Raw genomic sequence first — 12,443 nt, 5'->3', positions numbered from 1 at the left:
CGAGTAGATGTTATGTTTATATTTGGAACCGAGCTTGGTAAGTCTTGAACCTATGTGGTGATTATATTTGAAGTAGGAACATAATATTATTGTGGAGTAGATGAAATGCTATTATTAGTATAATTTAAATGAAGATAAAATGATGTGTGGAGATGCATCAAATATCATATCGAATATCATACGAGATGTCAATGGAGGCTTGGCTAGTTGAGAGCATGTAATCATAAATGTGCGTGAAATTATGGCATAGTCGGTATGGATGGAGTACCTAATCTTGCATTATTTGATTTCTTTTATGATATTTTATAGATGGACAGAGTGTAATGCTTATGACTTACTGAGTTATATACTCATTCGGTGTGTTTATTTGTCACTTGTTTAGGTTCCTTTGATTCATTTTTGTGTGCTCGGGACCATCGTCAAGTCATCACACCAAAACTTGCAACTTTTTGGTATCTTCTTCCTAGTTGGTCTAAGAGAACATTTCGCATGTATAGGCTATTATGTTTTGTTTGAACTTTGGTATGTAAACTTTGGATAGCCATGCGAAAATGGCTTATATATGTTTTGAGCATAATGTTATAGTCATCTTGAATGTATATGTTCATTAAGAGGCATGGAAACTATGTAATAGGTAAAGTCTACCTTAAAAATGGATGCTGATAGCAGCAGTGATGTGGATGTGAAAAATCACTAAAAATAGTAGGAATGGAATTAAATAGTGAATAAATTATGTAATCGAACCTTGATGAATCTATTTTCATAGGAAAGTGACGAAATGATCATATGAACAGTATATTAGGAGATATTTAAGTTTTCGCGAAACAGGGCCAGGACAGTTTCTAGATTCCCTATTCCGACTTTGGAAATTCATTATAAATTAACCAGAGATAATTAGAAGTTTTTCCATATATGTACAGATTCCTTTTTTAGTCTAGTTTCTATAGAAACAAACGGCATCAGTATTGAAGCCCTGTATAGGGAGATATCCAAGTCGTAATGCCTGAAGGTCAGTGTGGTCGAACCCTGAAACAGGGGAGACTTTAACTAATAAACTGTACTAATTGGCTCAACCAAAAATTCTAGAAAAAAATTTTTTAGATGGATATATGAGTCTAGTTTCAGGAAAAGTTTACGGAACTGGTTTTTGACTTTTGGAACTCGAGATATGATTTTTAAGGTGACAGTGACGCAGTTAGCCAGCTCGTCTAGAAATTTAAAATAGACTGTGCAATAAGTGATTTAAGTCTGCGAACCCCTCGTGTCTGACTCCGGCAACTGTCTCGGGTATGGGGTGTTACAGGATAGGTTGACCAAATCGGCCCATTTCATACCTGTTCGTACTGACTTTTCACTTCAAAAGTTAGCCAAGTTGTATGTGGCGGAGATTGTGCGACTTCATGGAGTCCCAATTTCAATTATTTCTGATCGGGATCCTAGATTTACATCTCGGTTTTGGCAAAGGTTGCATGAGGCGTTGGGGACGCGATTGAATTTTAGTACGGCTTTCCATCCCTAGAATGATGGTCAATCGGAAAGGGTTATTCAGATTCTGGAGGACATGTTGAGGGGATGCGTGATTGACTTTCGAGGTAGTTGGGAGGATTACTTGCCGTTTGCAAAATTTGCATACAATAACAATTACCAGGCGAGTATTTGAATGGCACCGTATGAAGCACTGTATGGACGAAGGTGTCGTACACCTAGTTGTTGGACCGAACTAGGAGAGCGACAAGTTCTTGGACCGAGTTGGTAGGCGACATCGAGGATAAGGTCGAATAATTAGGGACCGGTTAAAAAAGCATATGATAGGCAAAAGTCGTATGCGATTTGAAGCGTAAGGAGATTGAGTACTCGGTAGGTGATATGGTCTTCTTAAAGGTTTCTCCTTGGAAGATGATATTAAGGTTGATAAGAAGGGCAAGTTGAGTCCGCGGTTCATTGGGCCTTATCGGGTTTTGAAGCTAGTAGGCCCGATGGCTTATCGCTTGGAATTGCCTCCGAGTTAGACAGATTCACGATGTTTTCACGTCTCCATGTTAAGGCGCTATCGCGTTGACCTCGCTCATGTCCCGATTGCGTAAATTGAAGTTCGATCGATTTGATCTTTGAGGAGGAGCCTGTGCAAATATTAGCTCGAGATGTTAAGGTTCTCAGAAGGAAATCTATCCCGTTAGTGAAAGTACTTTAGCGTAATCATGGAAGGGAAGAAGCTACTTGGGAATCAGAAGAGACTATGCGTCAACAATATCCTCAACTAGTTGGATCAGGTAAATTTCGAGGACGAAATTTCTTTAAGGAGGGTAGAGTTGTAACGCTCCAATTTTCGGGAATTCTGTGAATGTTGGCAAAATTTCATGCTTTGATTTTGTCATTTGTGAGTGAAATTATGAAATAGAACCTATGTGAAAATGTTTGAAAATGCTATAGCTAAATAGAAGTGGCCAAATAAATAGGAGTGCAAAATAGGAGGATTTGCATGACAAACCTCCCATTTTACATGAAGTGGCCAGCCATCATGTTGTTGTAGACAATATGAGCACTTGATATCCATAATTCATGGTAAAAATTGATAATAGGTTAGGTAAATGTTCCATGATAATGGATTAGGTAAATATTCCATGATAATGGGTTAGGTAAATGTTCCATGATAATGGGTTAGGTAAATGTTCCATGATGGGCATTTCATGTCTTTTGTATTAAAGAATTAAATGGATGAAATATGAAATTTCATTAAAAGAAAAAGGGGTGAAAAGAACAAAGTTTGTCCATCTTTGTTCATCATAGCCGAAAGTTAGAGAAGAGAAAGGAGAGGAGAAAGCTCTTGAATGTTTGGTCACTTGGGGAAGAAAATTGAAGGTAAGTTCATGGTAGTTTGCTTCTATCTTGATGTTCATGAGTTCTTCTTGATTCTATATTAACTCTTGAAGCATATTTTGGTTTTTGGTTGTGTTGTGAGCATTTGGTCATGAATTAAAATGAAGGAAATGGTTGTTGTTTCATGTTCTTTTGATGAAAAATGGAAGATAGGTGAAGTTGAGCCAAACAAATGAACATGCATGTGCCTTAAATGCTAAAGGGAAAAATCGGCTAACATGTTGTGCTTTAAAATGATGAAATGGAGATTATACTTAAGTAAAATCATAGATATGTGATGATTGATTGGTGATATACATGTTTAAATAACATGCATGCAAGTTATGTGTGAAAGAGTGAATTTGGTAATAAATCTGCTTGGGACAGCAGCAGTAACGTGACTTTGGAAAATCACCATAAATTGTGGGAGATGAATTAGAAGCTGAATAAATTATGTAATTAAAACTATTTGAGTCTAGTTTCAAATGAAATAAACGAGAACATATTTTGAATTCTGTACAATGAGAAATTTGATTCGTAATGAAGAGTGGTCAGATTAGTCAAACAGTGAAACATGCAAAACTTTGAGAAAAATATGGTATTGATTGGCCAAACCAAAAATTCTGAAAATTTTATGGATATAATATATATGAGTCTATTTTTAAGGAAAATTAACAGAACTTGATTTGGAGTTTCGTAGCTCCAGTTATAAATGATTTAGTGACTGTTGCTCAGGAAGACAGCTTGCAGTGAAATTATGATTATGTGGTAAACATTGACAAAAATTTGTTAATAAGTTGCTTATTGATTTCTTATAAGCTTACTATGATCTGTAGGTGTGGTTAGCCGAATATTGTAAGGGGCTAATACATAGTTTGTATTTGAATAGTTAGATTAACGTGTTAGTAATCCAATTGTAGGCGGTTCGTGTGTGGATCTCGTCAGCATATCGTCACAAACAGGTGTGTAACTAACACCCTCTTTCTTAGTCTGGATCGGCAAAACTCGAAAAGCCGAAATGCCGAAAACCAGTATTTTGTAGATTTGCGAGTGTGCGAATGCTCGTGAGGTAAATCGATTAATGTTTTTGGTAAGCTGCAAAATTTGGACTGCAAAGTGCATGATTTTTGTGCCCTCGATATTTTTGGGCTTAATGGGCCAAAATTGGAATGATGGGTCAACGGGCCCAATTCGGTAAGAACCGCGATGACGTGATTACGTTAGTACGTGAAAAGTAGGAATATGCATGAAAAACCCTAAAATAGATAAATTCTTGAAATACCTTTAAAAGTGGAAAATTTACAATTTTACCCCTAGTAGATAAATTACCAAATACCCCTAGGGTTAAATTGACCTAAATGCATGTTTGATTGTTGTTATTTCTTGCATGCCATGTTGTTATTATCGATGCATGGGATTGGGATATTGATGGAGGAAGTATTGAAAGTGGCTTGTCCACGTCTTTGGAGGCTTTGCTTCAATTTATCGTTAATCGAGCAAGAAGGTACGCAACTATGGAGTGTTAAATTTGGGTGGGTTGAGCTATTCCCACATAGAGTGTAGGGTGGTACGGTGGAGTGTAGTGGTTGGTGGGTTGAGTAGTCTCCCAAATGGGCTTGCATATGTTATTGATGTTGCATGTATTTTGAAATGGTCCTATGGGCCATCTTGTTATCTGAATAAGGGCTAAGGCCCGCTTTATTGTAATCAAAAGGCTCGGTCCAAGACCACTGTTACTGAATGGGCTTAGGCCCAATAGGCTTGAGTGACTTGGGCTTTGAATGGGTTTTCCTTACACACTGAGTTTCCCCAAGCTCACCCTTTTATTTTCATCCACGCAGAAATCCCCAACCATAGTGGGCTTGGAGTCGTGAGGAATTGAGTGGCCACATTGCTCGAAAGTTTGGTTTTCTTCCGTGAACTGGACATCCTATTATTTACGTTGAGGTTTGGGTTTTAAATGTAATAAGGCCGCTTAATTATTTTTGATGGTTTTAATATGTATTACTAAGATAGGTATTACTTATTTTAACTGTTGAAATTGGATAGCTTTAGTAGGCGTTTTCAAAAAAAAAAAAAAGCAACAATTGATTTCAAAATAACACGACAACAAGCAAAGCTTCCGAATGAAAGTATTTTCCAAAATTAATCACTTTTCCTAAAATGACTTAATCAAATTGGTTTCCTAGAAATATACATGACGTTAAGGTGTGGCGATGGCGGTGTGCATGTCTAGGATTGGATCCGAAGGGAGCTTGGTACTTAAGTAGTCCGATAGACTCACCTCCTCTTTTCCGGTTTCCTACGGTGCATGACTTCCATTCACTTTAACCTATAATGAAATTATCTTTTAAAACACTAAGTAGGTTTTTCTGGATCAACAATATAAAATGTTTTGAACGCTTCGATGTGGCATGTCAGATCCGGCCATAACGTCTGGGCCGGGTTTGGGGTGCTACATGTGGTCATTCGGAGATTAGTTTGGACAGCTGGCCTATCTGAGTTTCGAGTCCTTGGATCGATGCTTGTTGATTCTTAAGTGCTGTCTCGGTATTTTGGAAAAGGGTTTCTGACACCGAGATGAATTTAGAAAGCATCTCTTCAAGGTTTGGTTTCTTCTCTTGTTGATAAGGTGGCTGTTGAAAACCTTGAGGATTTTGTGGCTTTTGATTCCTTTGACCACCTCAGGAGAAATTTGGGTGGTTCCTCCAACCTGCATTATAGGTATTACTGTATGGGTTATTTTGAAATCTAAAGTTATTGTTAACCATATAGTTGACTTATTCTTCTTCAGTGGTAGGATTGAAGGATTGGTATTTTGTATGCACACCTCCTCTACTTGAGTCACACCTCATTACTGGATGTACCTGCGTAGAACCAAGAAAACTATCAATCTTTTTATTAAGAAGTTCTACCTGATTAGAGAGCATGGTGACTGAATCGATGTTGTAGAGCCGGCTGTTTTTGTTGGCTTTGTCCTCATAACTTGCCAATGATAGTTGTTCAGTGACATCTCCTCTATGAATTCATAGGCATCTTCTGGTGTTTTATTGTTGATGGTTCCGCCAGCAACTGCATTAATCATTTGTCTTGTCGAGGGATTCACACCATTGTAGAACGTTTGAACTTGCAGCCAAAACAGTAACCCATAGTGAGGGCACCTTCTCAGTAAGTCCTTGTATCTCTTCCATGCATCGTAAAGTGTTTCTAAATCCATCTGCACAAAAGAAGAGATATCATTACGTAATTTAGCCGTTTTAGCTGGCGGAAAATATTTTAGTAAAAATTTCTCGGTCATTTGTTCCTAAGTAGTGATAGATCCTCGTGGTAACGAGTTCAACCACTACTTGGCTTTATTTTTCAATGAAAAGGGAAATAACCGAAGACGAATGGCATCATCAGAAACGCCATTGATTTTGAATGTATCGCAAAATTCAAGAAAATTCACCAAGTGCGTGTTGGGATCCTCATCCTGCAAACCATCAAACTGAACAAACTACTGTATCATTTGAATTGTGTTAGGTTTTAGTTCAAAATTATTCGCAGTAATAGCAGGTCTAACTATACTAGACTTAGTTCATGTTAAAGAAAGTTTAGCATAGTCATACATAGTACGTGGAGCAGGATTTTGATTAGCTACAATTGCAGGAGGCAACTGATCGCCTGGGTTTTCGGCCATCTCTTCAGTTGGGGTTTGAGTATCGTCTTCTCGCTCGTTCTTCGTGTATCGTAAACTACGCCTTATTTCTCTTTGATTTCTATGAACTGTGTGATTGATTTCTTCGTCAAAAAGTAATGGTCTTGATGGGTTTCTTCTAGTCATAAACTATAAAAACCTACCAAGAGAGAGAAAAAATAAATTAATAAATAATAAAATAAAATAAAATTGCAAGAAAAATAAATGGCTAAAGTAATAAAAATTTAGTGTTCCTAATATTTTAGTTCCCCAGCAACGGCACCAAAAACTTGATCTCGTGATTCGTAACAAGTAATAAATATTTATAATGAAGATCAAACCTAGACTAACTATTATCACGACGAAAAGGCAAGCGCACCTATCGAACAATAGTATAGTAACGACAAGATCGGGATATCGTACCCAAGGGAACCAAAAGTACCAGTAATAACTATCTTTTTATTATCTAGCCTAGGAATAAAAGGATTTTTTTATTAAACTAATTATTTAAACTAATTAACTAATTTAATTAAAGCGAAGAGAAAATTTGGAAAAAGACTTGAAGAGAAGCAATTGATAAAGACGACACCCAAGGAGGAATCACCTAGATTTCACTTGTTATCTGACTCTGAACCAGACGATTTATTCACTTGACTTGATCCGTGAGACTCCCTAACCTATGTTATTATCCCTTTCGAGACTAATAACGTCTAACCCTCGATTGAATTAATCGAAATTTCTTTCTTAATTAAAACCCTAGGAAGCAAAAATCACTCTATGGACTCCCATATTAGGTTTCACCCTAATCCAAAGAAATCTCAGAACCCTATTTCTAGGCGTTCGATCAACTCCGCTTAATTATGCCAAATCTACTCTTAGGCAGGGTTTATTCCTCCTCTGCATAAGCACATCAAATCATGAATTAATACCTAGAATATTAACTCAAGCATTAAGAACACATAATTAAGAACAAATCAAATATTTATCATACAGTTCAGATAATAATAACAAGATCCATCATAGATTTTGTCCCCCTTAGGTATCTAAGGGGTTTAGTTCATAATAAAATAAGAGTACATCTCAAAAGTATAAAAATAACAAAACATGAAGAAAACTCTAAAACCCCTGAAGGAATTCTGAGAGAGATCTTCAGTCTTGGAGTAGCTCCGACTTTTGGGATGGATTGCCTGGCTTCCTTCAAGTAATTACTGGCGTGTGGTTCTGTATTCCAGAAAAGTTCTGGAAGAGGCCTCCTCTCTGGGTCATACTTAGGGTGTTTATATAGGCTTTGGATTGGCTTTCTTCCTCCCTAAGTACCCTTTTCCGTGTAAAATACAACTCTTTGAAAAAAGGGACACGCTTGTGTGCCACGACCATGTCACGTGATTGCCAGGTCGTGTTTGATTCATTAAATTGCCACGGCCGTATGGGCTCAATGGCCAGGTCATGTGAATCGTGTAAACCTTGGTCAACACCCTCGAAGGCCACGGCGTGTGAGATGCCCGTGTGGTAAGGCTTAGGCCGTGTGATCTTCTCGATTTGGTCCGTTTTGTCCCTTTTTAGCTCATTTTTGGCTCCTATTGACTCTTGGTGCTCTCCTGAGTACAAAACATGAAATAACTGGATTAAGAGCACCAAAATCCACAAATCTAGTAGTAAACATCCATAAATATGCTAAGTATTTGGGGTAAAACTATATATAATTTGGCGTTTATCAGTTAAGCATATGAAACAGGTGTGGAATGGTAACGAAATAGTAAGTTCATACTTGAAGTGTAAAATTATGAAAGGGGGAATGATAAGTTGAATTGATATTGTTATTTAAGCTAAAGAAAGTAAATAAAATGGAAAGTAATGAAATGCAAATGAAAGTAAGAAAATTTGAAAGGGTTTAAAGTTTTATAAAATGGAACGTATATGTGATACTGTAGATTTATTCCCTCTATGAGTTGTTGAATATGGTTTAATGAATCTTGTGGTATTGGTATAGGATTATTCTTGATATGTATAAATTTCATACTTGAAATGGATTGATATGACTAAAGTTTATACGAGCTTACTAATCATTCATTGTTTACGTAGTTGTTTTTCCTTTACTTTTCAGATTATTAGAGGCTCGATGGGGTTGGAAGCTCGTTGGAGATCTATCACACTATCCAGCTATTATATCGATAGATTTTGATGTCTTAGTTATGGTTATAATGGCATATATAGGTGGACTTATGGTTGATGATTGGTTGAACGTTAGTTGATGAGTTTGACATGTATATGTCATTTGGGGTGATGTAGCTTTGGTAGATTTGGTGCCTTTTTGATATGTGTTAATTTGATAATGTGTTAAAGCATGTTTGAATGGCCAAAGTGATATATGATGAATTGAACTCAACATGGTTAAGATATAGTATGCTTTGGAAAGGTTTTGAATAGATGTGCATGATTGAATTATGGTTTGTATACATATTGGTTGTTGGAACCATCTGGATATGATTAGATTTGTATTTTTAAATAGCCAAAATGGTATGGTTATCATGTATCAATTATGTTATGTTTTGGTATGAAAACAAGTTAAGTGATAATTGTTTAAATATGCACATGTATAGGTGTTTTGGTTGATGCTATAGCCATTTTGTTTTAGCTTGTAGTTATGGTATTTTAAGTGACTGAAATGGTTGTTCGATTGATATGTATGTGGCCTTATGATGGTTGACTTTATAGTATTTATGATGTTTAAATGGTGGAAGTTGAAATGGTATTTAAAATGTATGTTATGAGTTATGCTTTGATATGCTTGAATGTGGTTATTTGGTATAAGTAATGTAGTTGACATTTATGGCTATTTGTGCTAATGCTTGTTAATGAACATTGAATGGCAAAAGTGGCATAATGAGTGTGACTATAATATTGTGAACATGGAGATAAATGTTGGCATGAAATTGATTACAAGTTAGTTGTTTTGTGCCTAAATTTTGCATCTATAAAGTACATGTTAGTTGTTGTAATTGAGGTGTCCTTTGGGCATATTGGTTGTATGAATGTCTCTCTTATTAATTTAGCTTGGTTATGCATGTTTTAAGTGCAACTTGAAGGCTTGTTTATATGTGGAAAATTGATTGTAAGTATGTGCATGAATGGGTGAGAAAAATGGCTTGGAAATGACCTATTTTTCATCCACACGGCCAGAGACACGGGTGTGTGTCTTAGCTATGTGTGACACATGGCCAGGGGACATGGCCGTGTGTCTCTTGTAGCTTTCTAAGGGTTGCAAGTCAGGAAATTACATGGCTTAGCACACGGCCTGACACACGGGCGTGTGAGGTCAATTCAAAGGGTACACGGCCTGGCACACAAGCACAGACACGGGCCATACCCAAGTCAGAGAGTTACACAGGCACAAACACGGGCTGGGACACGACCGTGTGTTCCGACTTCTAATGTCCACACGACCTAAGACACGAGTGTGTGTCTCAGCCATGTGAGTCATACGGTCTGGCCGCACAATTGTGTGACCCTTACAGTTTGAAAATTTTCATCTTTTCCTGAAAAATTCTATATGTTCCTGATTTAGTCCCGATTTGTTTCTAATGTATTTTTAGGGCCTTGAGGGCTCGTAAAAGGGACAATATGTATGCTATTAATGGAGTTTTCTATGATTGATGTTGTGAATTATATATTTTAAATTTTTTATTATTTTGAAATTTAATATCCGGAAATGCTCCGTAACCCTATTTTGGCGACAAATACGGGTCAGGAGTGTTACAGAGTGCAACACGTATTTACTCCCTCATGAAAACATCACATATTTTCTCATATTCTATGTATTCAACTCTGAATATTAGCTTTTCAAATGACTATTTGAATGTATTTGCTAAGCATTTATATTACCATTCTTTTAAAAGTCACGAGTGAGGGAAATTTAGGGAAATGTATTTTGATATTTCTCAGGAGATTCAAGAATAATCATAACAAACTTTTATCATGATTCTTTTATAAAAACACAAATAGGTATTTTGGATCATTTTATAATTCTCCTTCAACTACTATTCACTAAGTCAAATTTACCACATATGTTCAAATTATTTCAATTCATATAAATGAAAAATTTCTAGAATTCATTCAAGAATTTTAATATAAAATTTACTATATAGTGATTCATAAAAGGTTGTAACAATAACCATTAAACGACGTTAAATCTTTTATAAATTGTCAATTTAATAATATATCTAAAGATTATTGCATCCACCGCAAAAGAATATTATATTTTTTTATAATCAATGCCAGGACTTAGCGAAAAACTTCATATTTTTATTCCGTTTTTGCAAAACTACTTCAATTGCACCCTCACTGGCTTTATACATTTAGATATTTGGACAACTGGTCCAAAAACTCCACGAATTTAATTGTACTTGAGTTGCGTCTTTCTATTTTGTTCAATTTATTCCATATCTATATTTCTCAATAGATTTATTCAAGATCCTCCTTTTATTTCATTATTTCAATAATAATATTGCATGCAAAATCATTGCTGACCACTTTTATTATTCAGTTCCACATTTTCTCGAATTGACATAACTTACCGAGATCTCTTATTTTCATTATTTTAAAATTCAGTTTCAGGTACTTGAATCTCTGCTGAAGTCTTACTTATTAGTTATGTTTTGGATCTCTTCTGGAGTACCCACCTCTACTATATGACCTTCTAGAAGAATTTTCATATTTGGAGCCAACCAATCTATTATTCATTCCAACCAATTGTCCTACTGGGACTTTTATTCAAATTAAAATATTAGATGGTATATAACACTTGGTTATTCTCACTAAATTTGTAAATAAATATAATATAAGTTATCCTTATTGAACTTTTGGTTTAAATTATTCTCCCTCTAACTCATTACAAGTTATTATTTCTCTCCCCTAATGTCGAGAAAACTATCGAATCAAAGTTTTAATCACAGATCATGTCATAATTGAATCTCGAATACATTCAAAACATCTAATAATATAAAGAAACTTGTAATTAATATATATTCCCAACTTTCTTTGAGGATTCACTCATCTTTGTATATTGTGGTGGAGCAATTGGAACATATATGCACATACAAAAATTCAAAGATGTGAAATATTTAGCTCTTGATCAAAAACCAATTATAATGGGGAGTATTTATAATGTATTGGCTTGATGCGTACAATACGTAAATCAACATAATCTCATGTTGAAATAGAAATTTTAGTTCTCATAAGTAATGGTTTAGATATTAGTCAGAGGTGTTTAATCAATAATTTCTCTAAACAATTACGTGCAAACTTTTACAAAAGTTTTTCAAACTCAACCAATAAAAGATTGAGATATAAACTCATCAGTATTAGCAAGATGAATTGTCTTAATTGCATGATCTGAAATTAATTATTTAAACAAGCAATCTTGCAAACAATAGGTTGCAAATTGATAACACATATGTGATTATTTTGTAGATGCATCTACCAAAATCATATAATATCAAAACCATCCACATGGTGGATGAATGGACCCATATTCGTTTTAGAATGAAAGACATTAAATCTCAACTTTAGTTAGTGAGTTTCTAATAATCAATTTCCATTGAGAACAAGCAATATATGAGAAATCTTTTAAATTAAAAAAAATCTTCTAGTTTTTTAATGAATGTCCATATGAATTCTTAATTATTTTTCGCATTATATATGATCTAGGATGGTCTAACTGGTCACACCAAGCAGTAAATGCATTTGTATTAGTAAACTTTTGGTTTACTTTAACATGTGTTTCAATTGTACTAAATTAACAAATTAATAATTTTACTACCATTCCTTTTACTTTGTATCTACATATAAGTGCTATTGTGACATTTACTACAGGAAATGTCTAAATCAATGTGAATATTATAATGTTACTAAG

General features: G+C 35.2%; 1 non-coding gene across 1 annotated transcript; it reads left to right on the top strand.

The window, feature by feature from the left end:
* Positions 1-5,999: 5,999 nt before the first annotated feature.
* On the top strand, positions 6,000-6,106 carry LOC128281387 (small nucleolar RNA R71). The gene has a single exon (XR_008271595.1). It is a non-coding gene; the product is annotated as a small nucleolar RNA R71 (small nucleolar RNA).
* The last annotated feature ends 6,337 nt before the right edge of the window (positions 6,107-12,443 follow it).

Source organism: Gossypium arboreum, chromosome 1, assembly GCF_025698485.1.
Source record: "Gossypium arboreum isolate Shixiya-1 chromosome 1, ASM2569848v2, whole genome shotgun sequence".
In the NCBI taxonomy this organism is placed as follows: Eukaryota; Viridiplantae; Streptophyta; class Magnoliopsida; order Malvales; family Malvaceae; genus Gossypium; species Gossypium arboreum.
This window is presented reverse-complemented; position numbering and strand designations above follow the sequence as displayed.